Genomic DNA, 9,886 nt, shown 5'->3' with positions numbered 1-9,886 from the left:
GTAATACTTTACATGAGGAAGTTTTATGAAAAATAATATGGAGGTAAATGCAGAACAGGATTCGATTACATATGTTTGCATGCATCCCTGCATATACTCATGTGCAGAAAAAAAGCACCAGAAGGAAATATACTTGAGTGTTTACTGCTTGCTGAAGAAAATGCCGGGGCTACAAACACTCCCCAGGGCACTTGAGGCAGCCATTAAAATTGATCTACATTGGCAAATCATACAAAAATCTATTTGTAATCTATAGCTTTGAGAACAGGAGGGGAAACCACAGCAATGATTATTTCAAAACATTAAAGAAAAACTAATGGAATATAAATGGCTGATTCTAGAAAAATATAAGCCAAAGGCCAAAGACTTGCCTCTATAATGAAGGCTGATCTACTGCTCAACAAAGCACAATGAATGCATACTGTGTACCAGACCCTGTGCATAATATGAAATGTATACAATATACTAACTTCAAGGCACACCAATGCTGAAGGAGGAAGAACAAGTTACCATTCAAGGAGATGTCTGATTTGCTGGTCTGTCTGTCTCTGGGGATGGGTAAGCTTTGCTGTTCATGGTACCCATGTAAATGCTTTAGGAGTGATGGGTAGACAATGTCCCTTGAATGGTGAGCATTTCACAAAGCATTCATTGAACTGCTTATCAGCAAGCTGAACCCCAGAGACCTTTACTTAAATCTCTTAACCCGTGGGAAGCCCATGGATTATCGGTCCCTTCTGCTATGTGATTTCAGCTTACTGCAAGCAACTACAACTGCCTTGTAGTTTTCCATCTTCCATAGCACATCTTTAAGATCTGTGAGTCCAAGACCTGATCACAGGCTTGTAGGGCCATCATTCTGCCTGGCTTTAGTAAAACATATTAAATGGGTATGGGAAACAAGTGGGTGGAAATGGAGGACAAACAATAGGAAGAAAAAGAAGACAGGAGTGAAAATTTTCAGAGTCTTGTATTTAACAAAGTGAATGTTTTAGCCTTCTTAAAATAAGTAACCTTTCTGGATCACCTCCTCCAGATATGTCCACCTGATGCTAACAGGACAGGTATGCTCTAGGACAACTGTGAATGCAGTAGAGGTCAATTTGTAGACGGCAATGCTATGTCCCAAGTTCAAAAACACAATGCAGACACCACTGCTCTGTGTAAACAACTGAATTGGGGCTCCTTCACCATTCTAGAAACGCTCATCTGATCTATCACTCTGAATCCCAGGTTTTTCACTAGAGGATACTATGGTCAACAACGCAGGAGGTGAATGCAGACTGCTAAGGTTCAAATCCCAACCTGGACCAGAGCTGCTGAATCTCTATGACTTCTACAGGGTCAGCACAGAGGTGAACATGGGGGTGCAAATTGTGAAAAAGAAAATTAGAGTAAGTATTCGAAATCACTTGCGCATCTGTTTTATTTCTTACCAACTTATATCATGCACTTTCTACTAGTTAAAATATAACATTGAACCTACTAAAAGCTATCAGATACTGACAGAAAGGGCAGAACAAATTTCACAGATCCTCAGGAAGCAAGGGCTAAAAGAGACCTTAGTGAGCTGCAAGCTTTGGACCTGCTATCAAGCATCAAGCAGCCTTTCCTTCATCTGACCTGATTTCAACACTCATGTTATCCATCACCGCCTCGGTACAATGTCCAATGTCTTTAACACACACTTCTGTACTGCTGTTAATAAGGGATATAGGGATGATCATCTTCCCAATGATAGGGGTCCTGATCCTTTTTAGGATCACATAATAAGAGCATTTTTCATTGTTGGAGATAATTGTCCTTCCCGTGCACATTTGTCAAAGGCAGTTTCCAACAGTACCGTACATCATCCTGAAACACATGATAAGATTCAGGTCTGCTATTCATCATCTGCTGGGCTCCATCCAATGTGTGAGTTCCTACATGGCTCTGCTTGCCCCAGATTTAACAATTAGCATGCAAGTTCTCCCTAGAGTGACCAGCCAAGGGAGGTAAAAGACTCAAAGGATGGTGTTCCCCAAACTGGAAGGAAGAATCTACAATCACAAACGGCTTCTTTAGGACGGTAAGCAAAATCGAAAGTTACTGCTTCGCAGCGGGAAGGAGGCCTCTGGGGCCTGAGCTTTTGCTGAGGCTTTATTCAATCACTATTTCTGGAAAGCAAAGGAGCAGAGTAATAAATACTATGGTGTAGTGCATAAATACTATGCAATGAATCCTTTAGATTTGACATTTAAGGTGACTATTTTCCATATGTATGCTGGGTTACCCCAAACATCTCAGTTTAGGGAGCACACATGTCCTCATCTGGAAAATAATACTATCCAGCACATAATTCCCTTGAGAAGCTTTTGAAAAGTAAGGTTTCTTTTTAGTTTTTAAAATTTTATATATTTGGGTGCCTCACCTAAAAGTGTGTGTGTGTGTGTGTGTGTGTGTGTGTGTGTGTGTGTGTGTGTGTGTGTGGTGTACCTGTGGAAACCAGAAGAAGGCACTGGATTCCCCCTGGAACTGGAGTTATGGATGGTCATGAGACATCATGTATGTGCTCTTCATAGAGACCTAACCTGGTTCTTCTGAACAAACGGTAAGTCTGTGTAACCATTGAGCCATCTCTCCAGCCCTCCTTGTGAAGATAATTTAAGTTATTGTACTCCCTATCACCACCTTTGACCTATGTGACACTCTTCTTAATGGGCTATGTAGATGCACTTAGGATTGCAGTAGGTGTCCTCTGACCATGGCACAGAAGGAGAGATTTCTGAAATCCCAGAACACCTGGATACATCTGTTCAGCAAACTCACAGAAATAACAAAGCCCCATGTTCTAGGCCATTTGTTGATTATGTGCAAAGACAAAGACCCTCTAACTCTGAGAAGGTGCATACACTTAGCATGACTCACGGCTCTCTTGAGGACTTAAAGGGCTAAAGTGAAGGGCTTTGTTCTTCCAAACATCAAAATTCAGGCCCAGCCACTGCCAGAGGCAGCACACTGAGCTTAATGAAGCAATGGGATGAACTAATACAGCAAATCATATAGCTCTTACTACCAATATGGGCCACATCATGCTAAATTACAGCACCAGACATGATTGGACACACATCCAGACAGGAGGAGAAGCTCCCGGAATGGCAAGAATTTTGAATGCTACATCACAAGAACCTCGGGAGGCACAGTACATCTGGGAGATGTTTGTATTCTTGTTTTATTTTATTTTTGCTTCTCCTTATGCAAATCCCTCCCCTGCTTACTTTATGAAAATTATTTCACTGAGTATTTACTGAATCTATGCCACGTGCTGTGTGAGGAACCCACAAGCTCATGGTAGAGTTAAAATGTGACTGGGGAACTGCAGCCAGGGTGGTGATCTGAGTGGAGGCCAAAGCTGTCTGACCAACCCAGGCCTGGGGAGCAGATGAGCCTTAGAGTTCCGAATTCATCCCTGCACTCCTGTGGGGATACTTTACTACTGTTGCGTCCCTTTTACCTGAAACTTCAGTGCTCAGTGGCAGAGATGAGTGACTACATAGCCCCTGCTCCGTAAGAACTCTGAGCCTCATGGGTAAAAAGAGGAGAAAACAAATATTTGTTGAATTAACACATTGTGATTATTAGTAAGGGGTATTTTGAAAGCCCCAGCGAGGGATGGGAGAGGAGTAACAGATCACCAAGTATTTCTGGGGATGGGTGGGGGTGGACCATCTAACTTGAAACTACATACATGGAGTTAGCTTTGAAAAAATAATAAAGAAGAATTCCTTCCTTGGAGAAGAAAAGGCACATGCAAATCCCCCAAAGCAAAAGCAACACAGTGGGGTGAGTACATTGAAATTCATTTGCTTGAGCCACTGAATGAACTACGGTTATGAAGAAGGGAAGGAGATGTGCATGGAAAGATAAGGAAGGGCAAGGACACAGGGCTTCTTAGACAGAGATAAGCTGAGGCATCAGGAGCCTCTCACTGCAGGGTTAAAGCAGACGGACATGATCAAATCTCCTGATCAAATCAACACAAGGTTGGAGATGTAGACATACAGGAAATCTCGGGACACACTTAGGAGACTACAGAGCATTCCAGATGAGAGATAAAAACTCACTTGGAGTACCTTTAGGAGGAGGACAGTTAGGAGATAAAGAATTAATGGATTGGAAAGACATGCAACTTGTCACACATACTGATAATAGTGATTCATTAGCTGAGGATGCAAAGAGGCTCACAAGGTTAAGGATAATGGCCCAGTGCAATGGTTACTGCATGCTAGAATGTGACCGGGAACAACAAGTGGCCAGGATGATGGAGATGATCCACACAAGGCTACCATCTCCACTAAGGTCACAGAAGCACATCTTAGGACCTGGAGATCTTTAGCTATAGAGAGGTAGAGAAAAGGAGCCAAGACCATATGTCAAAGGGTGTATGTTGTCCTATGGACTATGCTGCTAGAGGGACAATGGCAGTTTGAGGAAACCCAGATTTCCTCTAAGAGAACCAGTTTGTCTTCAGGAAATGATTACACTGAGTGCAGCATCTGAGTGCAGTAACAAATTCAGGATTAGTGACTTCAGAAAACACAGAAGCCTCTCCCCTGTACATGGCATATGATGGGAGAGCCAGGCTCACCAAGACTGGCTTGCCTGAAACCATTACTGCTTTCTCCAAGCCCGGCATCCATGAGCTTTACTGACCAACTTCAGGGAGATTTATGTCATCTTGTAACAAAGTCCTTGGTTTGAAGCACTTGGAAAGCTTGAATAGCTCCAAGTCAGTGAAGAAAGTGAACAATTACTTCATTATGAAAACAAGTAAGCAAGCAACCCAGATAACAACAACAACAACAACAACGACAACAACAACAACAGCAGCAGCAGCAGCAGCACAACTCACAAGACAGAGCAGCACCACAGACTTACCTGGCTCCAATGCCCATGACCCTGCCCATTAACTGGTAAGATCCTCGCAATGTTTCATACCTCTCACCCCCTAGCACTGAGACACAGGAAAACCCCACAGAATGTGTACTCTGTAATGACTGCAACAATCCATGTGAATGGAAAGAAGTCTCCTGATTTACATGATACTTTTGTATATGCAAAGGAGCAACCTAAGACTTGGACTCATTAGGGAAAGCTTGTCTGAAATAGCTATCATGCAAGAAGAGCACCAACTCTTCCCAAGAGGCTTTGCTGCAAGTAAGGGGAGGGAAACAAAGACAGGCAGGTCACTGGGGCTAACGCTAAAACTAGAAGATGTTTGGAATCTGTTGAGCTGAAGGTACTCCAGCGAAGGAGACATTCCTAGATTCTGCCTTGTATATTAGTTTCTTTTCATTAAATCCGTCATAAAAGCAACAGAAGGGAAAAAGTTTGTTTTAGCACACAGGTCAAGTAAAGTCAATCAGAGTGGGGAAATCAAGGCAACAGGAGTTTGAAGCAGCTAGTAGTATTCTACCTGCTGTCCGAAGAGAGCAATGAATGCATATATACTAGTGCTTAGCTCACATTCTCAACTCTTATATAGTCCAAGATCCTAGGGAATGGAACCTCCTATGGTGGGTGGTTCACCTTATGCTATCAAGTAGAGGCTCATTTCCCACATGATTCTCAGTTCTGTCAAACTGACAATTAACACCAACTATCACAACTCATCTAACCTACTGAATGATTGTTGGCTATTCCTTCTCTCAAGATCCCATACCTAGGGAATGGAACCACCCATAGTGGGTGAGTTCCCACCTGAATATATAACCAAGTAGAGGGTCATTTCCCACAATTCTAGGTTCTGTCAAACTGACAATGACAGCTATCACAACTCATCTGACCCACTGAATGACTGTTGGCAGCTCCTTTTCTCAAGATCCCATCTGCGAAAGCCAGGCTTTGGTCCCTCCATCCACTAATTCCTGGTACTTTTTTATGAGTCTCGACTTCAAGTGAACTTAATCACATGCAGATGTACTCTGCATTTTAGGCATAGCTCTACTTGTGTTTATTTTTATTTTTATTTGGAGACAGGGTTTTGTCCTAAAGCACCAGTTGTACCATGCAGACCTCAACATGCAGCAATCCTTTTCGGAATCTATCTGTGGCCTAGTGCTGAGACTCAACTTGAAAGAAAGGTTTTTTTTTAATTAATTGTAATGAATTGAAAGTGGAAAACAATAAGGAAATCATAATTCTATCTCTCCAGGGAATTACAAATCCTATAGAAGTCAGAATGTTATAGCTAGAATCACCTGGACTAATGGTAGCCAGTATCTCTTCCTGGGTTACTTCTCTCTTCCAAGAGCATCAAGTATAGGGTGAGCTCATGAGTGGGGTTGGATAAACATCTGTGAAGAACAGGATGAAATACTGCCTCTAGATGTTTCAAACTTGTGCAAGGACCTACAATTTCTATATCTTTTTGGTAGTAGAGGAAACTGAAGGCTTCTATATCAGAAAGTAGTGACCTGAGGGTGAGCAGAAATCCAGTGTCTCAGTGAGCTATAGGTAACATCCTTCACCAGTTCTATCTACTTTTGAAAATATTACTCTCCTGTGTCCTGTGGTACTAAAAAGCTAAGGAATATGATGCCATTATAGAAATTGCTAATTGGTCAGCCAATACTAACAGGCCACTTCCTAATTATAACTGACTAGTAAGAACCCTGACTATGGCCTTACCAAAACCACCATAAACTCAACATAAACTGGCCAGGACTCTAATCCTTTCTTACATAGCTGATGTGGAGGCCTCTATCATAAGGCCACCTGGATCCTAGTGAGGCCTTGAGTCGAAAATCCTACTGGCAATAAGGTGGGTCTTCATCACTGCTGTAGTTAACTGCTAGCCCAGGGATACACCTTTACCACAAATACAAGAACAGTGTGTTAATTTGCTAATGTTTCAAACAGAGAGACAATGATGGACTGTGACCTCACAAAAATCTAAAGAAAAAATCTACCATTGCAAGGTCCCACGACCATGGGAACTCACAAAGGTCTACCTCTCCTATATTACAGTGCACACGTGCACCTTTAAAGATAAGTAAAAGCAGTCTTGGTGAGGCTCCATCATCATCTCTGGTTACCCAGCAGAAATAGAGAAAAGCTAGACTAAAAACAAGTTCTTTCCCACACCCAACCAGGTGATTCTTTCTACACACTCAGTACCAGGTGCTGATGCAACCCAGGTGATGACCCCCGAAACACCTGTGTCTGTCAGTCACAGGACCAATCCTTCCAACATCACCTTCCACCAGCAGCCCAATCCTGGGAATGCAACTAACAAGAACTGAGACATTTGATTCTCCTTTGGGTGGATGGTAAGGAACCTGAAAATACAAATTTCCTTCCTCTACTGATGAGTATGGGTTAAGAAAACTTTTTCTTTACTTAGCAAATCATACCCAACAGGGTAGATAAAATAATACACTGTGTTCAAGTAAAGTTGACCCAGGAATCAAAGGTAAACAATCTACTGGTAATTTCCACAACAATAAAAAGGAAATGTATGCATTCACTAAAGCAAGTATAGAAATATATTATGATCCAACTTCCTTTAAAAAATAAACAAGAAGTTACGACTAGTAACCTTTAGTAAAAGGTAAATATCATTCTTAAATATAATTTGGAATATTTCTCATTGATTTAGAACAAAGATACGAGTAGTTATTATTATGATAAGTATATTGACAGACTCTGCCAAAGCAATATGACAGAAAAAATACTTATTTTCAAATTTATGTTGATTCTATAAAAATCCAAAAAGCAGGTAGAAAATATAGCATTAGTGTGTACAAGATTCAAGATCCATATGTAAACTAGTCCATTACTTACTTTAACAAAATACTTATTTTATTATCAAATCCTTAAAAGTAACGAATAAATATTGCTACTATACATTCACTCTCTATTTTTAATGTGTTCATACGCCTTTATGATAGTTTTGCCAATACTCCTAGAATAAAGATTGCTTGCCACTATTACATAAGTAAAAATAACTAGAAAATCATTCTCTGGGACAAACGTAATATATCTGTTAACAGCTTCCTTGCTATAAAATACAATAAGAAACAAAAACCTGTGGTTGTGATAATCATAATGTTGACAAAAAAGAAAAGGAGAGGAGAAGCAATATATGCTATAAACCAAACAGCCATGCTCCAAAAATTCATGAAAATGAAACTTTCAAACTCAGTGTGATGGTGCTTTGGATGAATAGATGGCTGAATAGACAGACAGACAGACAGACAGACAGACAGACAGGTGCTACCTGAGATGAGAGTAGGACCTTTATGATGGGAATAATTTAGTAGGAGAAGGTGGAGGGGGACGGAGATAAGGCAGGGTGAGGGGTTAGGGAGGGAAAAGCAGGAGCTAAAGTAGAAGAGAGGCAGAAGGGAAGAAACAGAATCAAAGAGAACCAAAGGGAATGTTGCTCTGCACTCCATGTGACCCAGGGAAAAGCTGGAAAGACAGCCTTTGTAAGGAGAGGGACTGTTGGGATCTCACACCTGTAGCATAGCCATTGATAAGAAACGTATTTGTGCTGTAAGCCACTCAATCTATAGTATTTGTAAAGGTGGCTCAAGCCAAGACAAGGTATATGTTCAGGAAATAGAAAATAAAACTGAGTCATGGAAAGACGACAGAGAAGAAAGAAGATGAGACAAGGGAGAAAATGACAAGAGTGGAAACCACCAACTTCTACTGAACATTTAACACATGCCAAGTTCTAGGCTCTAGATTTTATTTGCCCTACTTAAAATAACCTATACAGTCAGCCTCTGAGTATATACTATCATAGCTTATTTTTTAGGACAGGAAATGAGGCTGGGGAAGTGGACAACATGGTCTAAAACAGGTGTGGAGGGAGTGGCACCATCAGAATGAGAACTAGGGGGCTTGCCTGCCCAGACTCCATGGTCTCAGAAAGAAGTGATGCTCCTCCAATGTATTTTATGTTAGCGATGTAGATTCTTAGGAGTTGAAGGTGAGGAGGATGTAAAAGGGTCGCCTTAACTTTCTTATCAGGTCCAAGTCCTTAAATTAGTGTGCTGAAAAGCTTAAAAATCTTCTCTTCAGTGCTGAGTTTTGCACATTAAAAGATTCTCTAAGATAAAATTTTAAGGCATTAAACATTCAAGAGCATAAGTTTAGTGGAAAGGTTAATTTTGAAGCAAAAATACAACTTGTCAGTTTCTACGGCAAAAGCATTTTAATTCTAGAGCCCACCAGACTTTACAATCTTCTCCCCACACAGCAGTCTCTCAAGACCTGTTCCCTTGCCCATTTGCTTTTTGTCTATTATTCTCAGCCTGGGAGGCATAAAAAGCAAGGTCTACACAAAGTTTCAGGCAATAAAACAGACTGTCTTCAAAATATTTGTGTTTCATATAAACATCAAACACGAAATTTATAGTCCATCCTGGAGTTCTGATAGCCCAGAGGCTGAATGTGGATCCCATTTATGCCCGGCGTTTCTCAGGTGCCAGACAGAGGCCATCACAAAACATGATTAGGCAGGCACAGTGATGTCTCCAACAAATCACCAACGACAGAAACCAAGGGCATCCTGATTTGCAAACCCACAAAGATTTCAAATCCTGAAAGAACTCTTCTTAAACTCCTTACATGCAGATGAGAAGATAGGAGAGAGGAACTGATACCATGGGGATAAAGACACACACACACACACACACACACAGAGAGAGAGAGAGAGAGAGAGAGAGAGAGAGAGAGAGAGAGAGAGAGACAGACAGAGACAGAGACAGAGAGACAGCACATAAGCACACTTCTAATGAAGACAGAGAGAGACAGAGACAGAGAGACAGAGACAGAGAGACAGAGACAGAGAGAGAGACAGAGAGACAGCACATAAGCACACTTCTAATCAAGA

The 9,886-nt window shown here is 41.3% G+C and overlaps 1 protein-coding gene across 17 annotated transcripts in view; it reads right to left on the bottom strand.

Annotated features, from left to right (window-relative positions):
* Dab1 (DAB adaptor protein 1) overlaps window positions 1–9,886 on the bottom strand; it is a 1,121,076-nt gene that overhangs the window by 245,479 nt on the left and 865,711 nt on the right. The gene's annotated exons all lie outside the window — the stretch shown is intronic.

This window comes from Rattus norvegicus, chromosome 5, assembly GCF_036323735.1.
Source record: "Rattus norvegicus strain BN/NHsdMcwi chromosome 5, GRCr8, whole genome shotgun sequence".
Taxonomy (NCBI): Eukaryota; Metazoa; Chordata; class Mammalia; order Rodentia; family Muridae; genus Rattus; species Rattus norvegicus.
This window is presented reverse-complemented; position numbering and strand designations above follow the sequence as displayed.